Consider the following 11,523-nt stretch of genomic DNA (forward strand, 5'->3'; position numbering starts at 1 on the left):
AGGGGAGGCGCGCCTGGGGTGGGCCTTAGGGCCCATTTGCCCTAGGGTTTGCCCCCTCCCACTCTCCCTTGCGCCTTGGGTCCCTTGTGGGGGGCGCACCAGCCCTCCTAGGGGCTGGTCCCCTCCCACACTTGACCCACGCATCCTTCTGGGGCAGGTGGCCCCACTTGGTAGACCCCCGGGACCCTCCCGGTGGTCCCGGTACATTACCGATATCGCCCGAAACTTCTCCGGTGACCAAAACAGGACTTCCCATATATAAATCTTTACCTCCGGACCATTCCGGAACTCCTCGTGACATCCAGGATCTCATCCGGGACTCTGAACAACATTCGGTAACCACATACAAACTTCCTTTATAACCCTAGCGTCATCGAACCTTAAGTGTGTAGACCCTACGGGTTCGGGAGACATGCAGACATGACCGAGACGTTCTCCAGTCAATAACCAACAGCGGGATCTGGATACCCATGTTAGCTCCCACATGTTCCACGATGATCTCATTGGATGAACCACAATGTCAAGGACTCAATCAATCCCGTATTCAATTCCCTTTGTCTAGCGGTATTATACTTGCCCAAGATTCGATCGTCGGTATCCCGATACCTTGTTCAATCTCGTTACCGGCAAGTCTCTTTACTCGTTCCGCAACACATCATCCCGTGATCAACTCCTTGATCACATTGTGCACATTCTGATGATGTCCTACCGAGTGGGCCCAGAGATACCTCTCCGCTTACACGGAGTGACAAATCCCAGTCTTGATTCGTGCCAACCCAACAGACACTTTCGGAGATACCTGTAATGCACCTTTATAGTCACCCAGTTACGTTGTGACGTTTGGTACACCCAAAGCATTCCTACGGTATCCGGGAGTTGCACAATCTCATGGTCTAAGGAAATGATACTTGACATTAGAAAAGCTTTAGCATACGAACTACACGATCTTTGTGCTAGGCTTAGGATTGGGTCTTGTCCATCACATCATTCTCCTAATGATGTGATCCCATTATCAACGACATCCAATGTCCATAGCCAGGAAACCATGACTATCTGTTGATCACAACGAGCTAGTCAACTAGAGGCTCACTAGGGACATATTGTGGTCTATGTATTCACACGTGTATTACGATTTCCGGATAATACAGTTATAGCATGAATAAAAGACTATTATCATGAACAAATAAATATAATAATAACCAATTTATTATTGCCTCTAGGGCATATTTCCAACAGTACTTACATAATTGTTGGTGTGGGTGCTCCATTTTTTCATTGAACCATATCCTAGGTTTTCTTTTCTGTGCCCTACTCTTCTTATTTTTCTTTAGGACAAATTGCAGTGGCTCATGCCCATCATCTTCACTATCCATCAGCCAACCAGTTTCTTCTTCATCTGATGAAGGAATGAAATCTTTCTTCAACTCCTTTAAAACACTAGAATGTGTTCTAGTGGTGGGGCACCTCCTAATTGGCAGCTTCTATTTCTTCTTTGGAGGTTCTACCTGCAACTGTTGAGCTAACTCCACATTCAAGCTCTCCTCCATCTCTTCATCCCCACTCTCTTCCTCCTCCATCTCAAATGGATCCTCAACCTCAGTGTCACCCTCATAATGAAGTTGTTCCTCCTCTTCTAACTCATCATCTGAATATTCATCTTGATCATCTGCTAGTTGTTCCTCATCTGCTTGTCTCTTTCCATCTATTATCTCTGTGTCTTGAGAAATCCTGTACTTCTCCAAGTAGTTGTCACTGTCATATGCCCCTTCTGAATTATCACTACTGTGATATCCCTCCTGCAACAAGACTTCATCCTCCATCACAGATTTCAGCTTTTGTTTACCTAGATTTTTGCTCTCTTGTGTGCAAAAACCACTAGCACCAACATTGGTACTACTACTACCCTGACTATTAAAAACAACACCTTGGTCATCAACAGCAAGCACAGCTGGCTCACTGAGATCATACACAACTGGTGGTGCATAAAGAATGGTCTGTAGTTCAGCATTTCTCTGAATTGCAGCACTGTCAGTGGCTGTTGCTCTAACTAACAGATTCAAAACTAAAGTATGCTCATGTTGCTTCTTAATATTCTGCAATTTAATGTTTGTGTCAATCAAGTCTAGGCCATTCTCTCTCTGCTCTCCTATGCATGTGTTCTCCATGTGATACAATTCATCAAAGAATGTAAATCCTTGTGTATGCAACAGTGCATACAGATTGAGAAAAGTGACATCAGAACTGCATATCTTTCTATCCAAATTATGTAGGGCATCAAAGTGAATCCTAACATCCCAGATAGCCTCCTCCACACTACAAGTGCCAGCAAATTTGGACATTTTCATTAACACTAACCCTAGCCCCCAAATTGGAAGAAAGAACAGAGGAGAGGGAGGAGGACTTACAGCACCCCACCACATCCATGGGTCTAGTGATGGCTAGTGAGAGGGTTGGCGACCCACATCTCTGCCATCCGCAAGCGCTGCTCCATGCTCAGCGGGGCCTCCTCCATTTCTTCCTCGCCGCTCGAGTAGTACGACAAACTGTCGCCGTCATCCTCGGCCAATCCTGGGTGCGCATCGGGCCCGAGGCCAGGAAGATCTCCGTACCCGCCCACACCGCCACCGCTGCTCGAGCTGCCGCCTGCACCGCCGCCGCCCGGATTCGCCGTCGCCATTGACACAGAGGAGCATGGGGAGGAGAGGGAGAGGGGAACGAGAGTTAGGGTTCGAACTGGCGGCTCGGTTCGACCTAGCCTGTTAGGTCGGCCTCGTCCTAGTCAGCGCATCGGGCACGCGCCGATTCGGCCAGCGTGTCACCTGACATGTGGGCCCGACCTGTCGGATACGCGGTCAATACGCGCTTATACGGCTGTCAGCCTGTTATGCATCACTTAGGCCCTGAGTTGGTACTGAACTGCGACATTCACGAGTAGTGGTACTGATTCGTGAGTAGGTGAGCAAGTGTGGTACCAACGTGCAATTAACTCGTCGGAGTCGCGTCACGGACCCGATCACTCCGGCGGTCGGTAGCGTGCATGTACCGGCTTCTTCCGAGGGGGCCACCGCCACGACCTCGTGCATCCGCATCTCGGCTGTCGACAGAATCGAGAAGTCCACGAGCCGTGGCAGGCTACATCCAAAGGTTAGGCCAACTCCACCGCGCGATCCTATTATGTCCGCCTCCGTCCGTTTGGAGTAAAAGGGACAAACGAGACGGCCCAATGCGCGGGCGCAAACGGACTTTTGTCCGTTTTGTGTCCGCTTTCGACCCATCCGCAGTTCAAGTTTGCGCCGCTTTTGGGGTGAAACGAACACCACGCGGACGCGCGGGTCGTCTGCGCTTGTCCTCCCCTGGCCTGCCCGTCGGTGGCAGAGGACGGGCCTTTTTCTATCCGCCCCCCTCCCTCCCTCCGGTCGCATCCACTCCACTCTTCTCCTCTCTTTCCCTCTCCTCCGCCGGCCGTCGGCTGCCATTGCAGCCGTGCAATTCGGACGCGCGCTTGCCCAGCCCCTTCCTCTCGTCGCCGCCGAGCTACCCAAGCACGGCCACCTTGTTTGCGCGCCCGCCGGCCGGATTTGGGGCGAATCCGGTCGGTCTTGAGCTCGCCCGGTTGTGGGAGGCCGGGCCGCGCCATGGACTGGCCGGGAACCTCGCCGGAAGGTCCTGGCAGGGCCGCAAGGCCACATGCAGGCAGTGGCTCGTCCTCTAGCCGCTCGGATCTGCACCGTCGGTGGCCCGCCGGCAGATACGCGAATGGCAGCCGGGCGGGCTCGGTGCTTGCCCAAAAGCTCGTCGGTGCACCGTTGCCCTTCATCAAGTGCGACCACTGCCCAAGGGTGGTCGTGCGCCGCGTGTCTACAACGCCGGAGCATCCCGTATGGGTGTTAATCAAGTGCTTAAACGATGGGGTATGTGCTCTTTTAGCTTCGGTTTGTGCTTTCGATTAGACTAATGGTGCTAACTTTAAGTTTTATTGTGTAGAACCGATGCAAGTTTTGGTATTGGGAAGAAAAATACATCGATATGTTGATAGAGCGAAATGTATTGCATGTTCGTGCACTTTTAGCTAGCCTAGAGGCTTTAGATGAGACACGTGCACTTTTTGCTAGATTAGAGACTAGGCACGATACTACGTGCGAAGAAGCAACAAGGCACGATACTACGTTGAGGAAGCAACGTCGACTTCTGGCTTGAAGAAGAAAGGACGGTGCAACGTCGTGCCTCCTCTACAGATCAACAATGAGTGCATCGAGAAGACGCTAACCCAACTCAAGGGAGTAGTTATGGAAGTTGGGTATCTTCTCAAATGTATTCTTGTGGTTCTTGTTTTCTTTGGCCTTGCTTTACTAGTCAAAATGTAATGATGTATTATCATGTACAAAAATTGAATGATAAAAAAATTAAGGACTTGCAAAGAAATATACGCGGACAGGATGGGGCAAATGGATGCGGCCGCGCGCTGGGCGCACGACCACCGCATCCCAGGACAGGCCCGGACACGACCCCAAATTCCTACCCAAACGGACAGAATCCGGACAAATCGGACATCCGTTTAGGCTAGCGCGGTGGAGTTGGCCTTACTCGCCTCGACGTCGCCTGTGATGTGCACGGTTCACAATAAAAACAGTACGCTCTCCATATCACAGCGAGAAACGTAACGCAAGCCCGTGCACACTTAAAAGGTGACCAATCGAGGGGAAAAGACAATCTTAGAGCATGTACAATGATATTATTTCGGGTGCCAGAACTGTTTCGTATGATAAATGATGAGATAAAGAAGAGACTCATAAAAAAATGTTTGTCTTCTCTTATTTTACAGAAGACAAGAGATGATCTTTTAGTATAACTAGCAAAAAAACCGTGCGTTGCAACGGGTATAAATAAATATGAGAGTTCGTCTGGTATTTGAGAGTTTACCTGTCAATGTGAGTAATGTGATATTCCATTGCAAGACTCATAAGGATCCACTTTATGAAGATCCCGTTGTATTCTAAAAGCTTGTAATCTTCTTTCCTGCTAATAATACCCACTTCTTCAACTCGTTCTAGAGAAATTGGATTATGTGTAATAAGTTGTTGATATTCAACAACCCATGCATTACATAAATCTAAACATTTATCAATGCGTAAGTAATTGTGCCCCATTCGCATACCTGTAGCAGCTATAAACAGATCATATATTAATTCCTATATGCAGTGGCGTAGGCAGGATTGCCTATAATTTGATCTTAGGGAGGGCCGGCTTAAAGAAAAATGAAAAAATATTCACTGTTCACATGCATAATACAAAAGAAAGTGTGATCATGGGGAGGGCCTTGGCCCCTGCTGGCTACCCCCTGCCTCCGCCACTGCCGATATGTCCCAATCCCTATTAAAATTAGTTCATATTTATACATTCCACTCTCTCTACTATTCATCTCTCCTTATAAGGAATAAGTTTGATGACGGCAACCATAATGGGTCAATTAACGATAGAGTTTTTTGGGGCAACAATGATGTTTTGGACGTGTGTGTCCTAACATGTGTATATATATTTGTCTTCCAATTTTCATGTCCTGGTTGCCATCAATATATTTTTATTTTTTTATACAAACGAAGCTAAATCCAATATTGTACTAACAAAATATCTGGTACCAAATTCGGCTACATGTGCATATAGGTTAGGAGAACAAATACATGTGTGCACGATAACTCATCCGAGTGATAGACTCGGAGATATTTACCCGTCCATGAATGATCCAGACCCAATCAACTCCAAGTAAAACCAGAAAGACATTTACCATTGAACATGTGTGCAGGCTGACACGTTACTCTCAAAATACGTTGGCTGATTGCTAGAAGAATCCAGCACCTTGTTGGTGCTCCACGAGTCATATGGACTGCCCACATGGCTTTGGTTCAGCGGACTATAGTCAACGAACGCATCATTCCCACACACACATAAAACGCATCAGCCGCCCTGCACTCATTACGCGTGTCCGGCGGCCCCCTGCACCGCTGTCTTCACATGACCTTATCCTCTCGCTCAGTCGTCTTCCCCAATCCCCCTCCCATCGTGTTGCCATGTCCTTGCGTTGTTTGCCACAATTTATCTCACTCATTGCCACTCCTCCACAGCACTGCGCCTAATAGGCTCCCCTCTCTCCTTGCCCTTTCTTGCCCCAGCCGCTGGAGCTCGACATGCCCTGGTGCGAGGCGACGGCATCATGGTTGCGGGGCGATGGCAGCTTCCGGCGACGCGCTGCTCTCCCTTCTCTATCCAGAAAGCCCACAAACGGCTTGGCGTCGCCCCGCCACGCCTAGAGTGCGCGACCAGAGCCAGCAGCATCGCCACCAGGAATGAGCGCCACGGAGGCCAAGCTTTCGACCCGGCAAATCCACTGCTGCTCCGCCGCATCGTCGGCTAGGCCGCCGGTGAGCACGCACAGCTGCGCCTGGGCCTCTCCTCCTCCCCGTGCTCTCCATCTCCTACCTGACCTCCGCTCCCTCCATTTTTTGCTCTCTGCAGCGCCACCATCGGAGCGTCATGGCCGCGGGCACCTTCATCCGTTGCCACACGCCGCCTGGGCTTGCCCACGTTCCGATCCAGCCGGCAAACGGACGGATCCGTTTCCCCCTTGTCCGTCCCAGGCCTTTCTACCTCGCTGGAGTCGTCAAGGCGCCGACACTCTCCACCAAGTCAACTGCATCGCGCCCCTGCTCCGTCTCGGGAGGAGCAGCGAGCCAGCGCCCGCCTCTGCATCGAGCACTGCTCAATCCGACCGCATCGCCCAAGGCCCACTCCGCCGTTGCTGCCTTGCTCCGCCCTCGCAGTCCTCCCGCCGGTGAGCAGCACCTGTAGCACGTCGCCCCGTCTCTCTTATTTCTTCTCCTTCCTCTCACCTTTACTCAAAGCTCTCTCCCGCTGCACACCACATGAGGTCGCCGCCGACATGAACACCGAAGAGGAGGCAGGCGGCCTGAGGGGAGATCACCGGCGTGGCCCTCGTCAGCGGCAGTCTCCGGCGGGAGGCTCGGAATCGGGCGGTCGGGCGCAGTCGTCTTTGGTGGGTGGCGGCGCACAGGGGAAATTGGAAGTGGATCACCTAGCGAACTGTCGGAAATATGCCCTAAAGACAATAATAAATAAGTTATCATTATTATATTTCTTTATTCATGATAATCGTTTATTATCCATGCTATAATTGTATTGATAGGAAACTCAGATACATGTGTGAGTACATAGACAACACCATGTCCCTAGTAAGCCTTTAGTTGACTAGCTCGTTGATCAATAGATGGTTACGGTTTTCAGACCATGGACATTGGATGTCGTTGATAATGAGATCACATCATTAGGAGAATGATGTGATGAACAAGACCCAATCCTAAGCCTAGCACAAAGATCGTGTAGTTCGTATGCTAAAGCTTTTCTAATGTCAAGTATCATTTCCTTAGACCATGAGATTGTGCAACTCCCGGATACCGTAGGAATGCTTTGGGTGTACCAAACGTCACAATGTAACTGGGTGGCTATAAAGGTGCACTACGGGTATCTCCGAAAGTGTCTGTTGGGTTGGCACGAATCGAGACTGGGATTTGTCACTCCGTGTGACAGAGAGGTATCTCTGGACCCACTAGGTAGGACATCATCATAATGTGCACAATGTAACCAAGGGGTTGATCACGGGATGATGTGTTACGGAACTAGTAAAGAGACTTGCCGGTAACGAGATTGAACAAGGTATCGGGATACCGACGATCGAATCTCGGGCAAGTACAATACCGCTAGATAAAGGGAATTGAATACGAGATTGATTGAATCCTCGACATCGTGGTTCATCTGATGAGATCATCGTGGAACATGTGGGAGCCAACATGAGTATCCAGATCCCGCTGTTTGGTTATTGACCGAAGAATCGTCTCGGTCATGTTTGCACGGTTCCCGAACCCGTAGGGTCTACCCACTTAAGGTTCGATGACGCTAGGGTTATAGGGAATAGATTTACGTGGTTACCGAATGTTGTTCGGAGTCCCAGATGAGATCCCGGATGTCACGAGGAGTTCTGGAATGGTCCAGATGGAAAGATTTATATATGGGAAGTCCTGTTTTGGTCACCGAAAAAGTTTCGGGTGTTATCGGTAATGTACCGGAACCACCGAAAGGGTCCCGGGGGTCCACCAAGTGGGGCCATCGGCCCCAGAGGGCGGAGTGGGCCAAGTGTGGGAAGGGACCAGCCCCAGATGGGCTAGTGCGCCCCCCACAAGGGCCCAAGGCGCCTAGGGTTTAGGGAAGGGGCGCCCCACCTTGCTTGGGGGGCAAGTTTCCCCCTCTGCCCCCTTGGCCGCCACCCTAGATGGGTTTTGGGCTGCCGCACCCCTAGGGGTGAGAACCCTAGAGGGGGCGCAGCCCCCTCCCTCTCCCCTATATATACTTGAGGTTTTGGGGCTACCAGAGACAAGAGTTTCCACCTCTCCCTGGCGCAGCCCTACCTCTCTTTCTCCTTGTCTCTCGTGGTGCTTGGCGAAGCCCTGCTGAATTACCACGCTCCTCCATCACCACCACGCCGTTGTGCTGCTGCTGGATGGAGTCTTCCTCAACCTCTCCCTCTCTACTTGCTGGATCAAGGCATGTGAGACATCACCGGGCTGTACGTGTGTTGAACGCGGAGGTGCCGTCCGTTCGGCACTAGGATCTCTTGTGATTTGGATCACGACGAGTACGACTCCTTCAACCACGTTCTCTTGAACGCTTCCGCTTAGCGATCTAGAAGGGTATGTAGATGCACTCCCCTCTCTCTCGTTGCTATTCTCTCCATAGATAGATCTTGGTGACTCGTAGGAAAATTTTGAATTTCTGCTACGTTCCCCAACAGTGGCATCATGAGCTAGGTCTATTGCGTAGATTCTATGCACGAGTAGAACACAAAGTAGTTGTGGGCGTTGATTTTGTTCAATATGCTTACCGTTACTAGTCCAATCTTGTTTCGACGGTATTGTGGGATGAAGCGGCCCGGACCGTCCTTACATGTACTCTTTCGTGAGACAGGTTCCACCGACTGACATGCACTTGTTGGATAAGGTGGCTAGCGGGTGCCAGTCTCTCCCACTTTAGTCGGATCGGATTCGATGAAAAGGGTCCTTATGAAGGGTAAATAGCAATTGACATATCACGTTGTGGTTTTTGTGTAGGTAAGAAACGTTCTTGCTAGAAACCCATAGCAGCCACGTAAAACATGCAAACAACAATTAGAGGATGTCTAACTTGTTTTTGCAGGGTATGCTATGTGATGTGATATGGCCGAAAGAATGTGATGAATGATATGTGATGTATGAGATGGATCATGTTCCTGTAATAGGAATCACGACTTGCATGTCGATGAGTATGACAACCGGCAGGAGCCATATGAGTTGTCTTAATTTATTGTATGACCTGCGTGTCATTGAAAAACGCCATGTAATTACTTTACTTTATTGGTAAACCGTTAGCCATAGTAGTAGAAGTAATAGTTAGCGAGACAACTTCATGGAGACACGATGATGGAGATCATGGTGTCATGCCGGTGACAATGATGATCATGAAGCCCCCAAGATGGAGTTCAAAAGGAGCAAAATGATATTGGCCATATCATGTCACTATTTTGATTGCATGTGATGTTTATCATGTTTCTACATCTTATTTGCTTAGAACGACGGTAGTAAATAAGATGATCCCTCATTAAAATTTCAAGAAAGTGTCCCCCCTAACTGTGCACCGTTGCGAAAGTTCGTTGTTTCGAAGCACCACGTGATGATCGGGTGCGATAGATTCTAATGTTCACATACAACGGGTGTAAGCCAGATTTACACACGCGAAACACTTAGGTTGACTTGATGAGCCTAGCATGTACAGACATGGCCTCGGAACACAAGAGACCGAAAGGTCGAGCATGAGTCGTATGGTAGATACGATCAACATGAAGATGTTCACCGATGATGACTAGTCCGTCTCACGTGATGATCGGACACGGCCTAGTCGACTCGGATCATGTAATCACTTAGATGACTAGAGGGATGTCTATCTGAGTGGGAGTTCATTAGATGAACTTAATTATCCTGAACATAGTCAAAAACCCTTTGCAAATTATGTCATAGCTCGCGCTTTAGTTCTACTATTTTAGATATGTTCCTAGAGAAAATATAGTTGAAAGTTGATAGTAGCAATTATGCGGACTGGGTCCGTAAACTGAGGATTATCCTCATTGCTTCGTAGAAGGCTTATGTCCTTAATGCACCGCTCGATGTGCTGAACCTCAAACGTCGTCTGTGGATGTTGCGAACATTTGACATACACGTTTTGATAACTACATGATAGTTCAGTTAAACGATTTAGAGATGAGGCACCAAAGACGATTTCGAAACGTCGCAGAACATGTGAGATGTTTCGAGGGCTGAAATTGGGATTTCAGGCTCGTGCCCATGTCAAGAGGTATAAGACCTCCGACGATTTTCTTAGCCTGCAAACTAAGGGAGAAAAGCTCAATCATTGAGCTTGTGCTCAGATTGTCTGAGTACAACAATCACTTGAATCGAGTGGGAGTTGATCTTCCAGATGAGATAGTGATGTTTCTCCAAAGTCATTGCCACCAAGCTGCTAGAGCTTTGTGATGAACTATAATATATCAGGGATAGATATGATGATCCTTGAGATATTCGCGATGTTTGACACCGCGAAAGTAGAAATCAAGAAGGAGCATCAATTGTTGATGGTTGGTAAAACCACTAGTTTCAAGAAGGGCAAGGGCCAGAAGGGATACTTCATGAAACGGAAAAATAGTTGCTGCTCTAGTGAAAACCCAAGGTTGAACCCAAACCCAAGACTAAGTGCTTCTGTAATGAGAGGAACAGACACTAAAGAAGAACCACCCTAGATACTTAGTAGATAAGAAGGCAGGCAAGGTCGACGGAAGTATATTGGATATACATTATGTTAATGTGTACTTTACTAGTACTCCTAGTAGCACCAGGGTATTAGATACCGGTTCGGTTGCTAAGTGTAGGTAACTCGAAATAAAAGCTACGGAATAAACGGAGACTAGCTAAAAGTGAGGTGACGATATGTGTTGGAAGTGTTTCCAAGGTTGATGTGATCAAGCATCGCACGCTCCCTCTACCATCGAGATTGGTGTTAAACCTAAATAATTATTATTTGGCATTTGCGTTGAGCATAGACATGATTGGATTATGTCTATCGCAATACGGTTATTCATTTAAGGAGAATAATGGTTACTCTGTTTATTTGAATAATACCTTTAATGGTCTTGCACCTAAAATGAATGGTTTATTGAATCTCGATCGTAATGATACACATGTTCATGCCAAAACATATAAGATAGTAATGATAGTACCACCTGTCGGGGAACATAGCAATTTCAAAAAATTCCTACGCACACGCAAGATCATGGTGATGCATAGCAACGAGAGGGGAGAGTGTTGTCCACGTACCCTCGTAGACCGTAAGCAGAAGCGTTATGACAACGCGGTTGATGTAGTCGTACGTCTT

General features: G+C 48.5%; 1 long non-coding RNA gene across 1 annotated transcript; it reads left to right on the forward strand.

Moving 5' to 3' along the window:
- Positions 1-5,962: 5,962 nt before the first annotated feature.
- Positions 5,963-7,164, forward strand: LOC119326391. Its single transcript, XR_005157964.1, has 2 exons — positions 5,963-6,416; positions 6,511-7,164. It is a non-coding gene; the product is annotated as an uncharacterized LOC119326391 (long non-coding RNA).
- The last annotated feature ends 4,359 nt before the right edge of the window (positions 7,165-11,523 follow it).

The sequence above is a fragment of the Triticum dicoccoides genome, chromosome 6B (genome assembly GCF_002162155.2).
Source record: "Triticum dicoccoides isolate Atlit2015 ecotype Zavitan chromosome 6B, WEW_v2.0, whole genome shotgun sequence".
Classification (NCBI taxonomy): Eukaryota; Viridiplantae; Streptophyta; class Magnoliopsida; order Poales; family Poaceae; genus Triticum; species Triticum dicoccoides.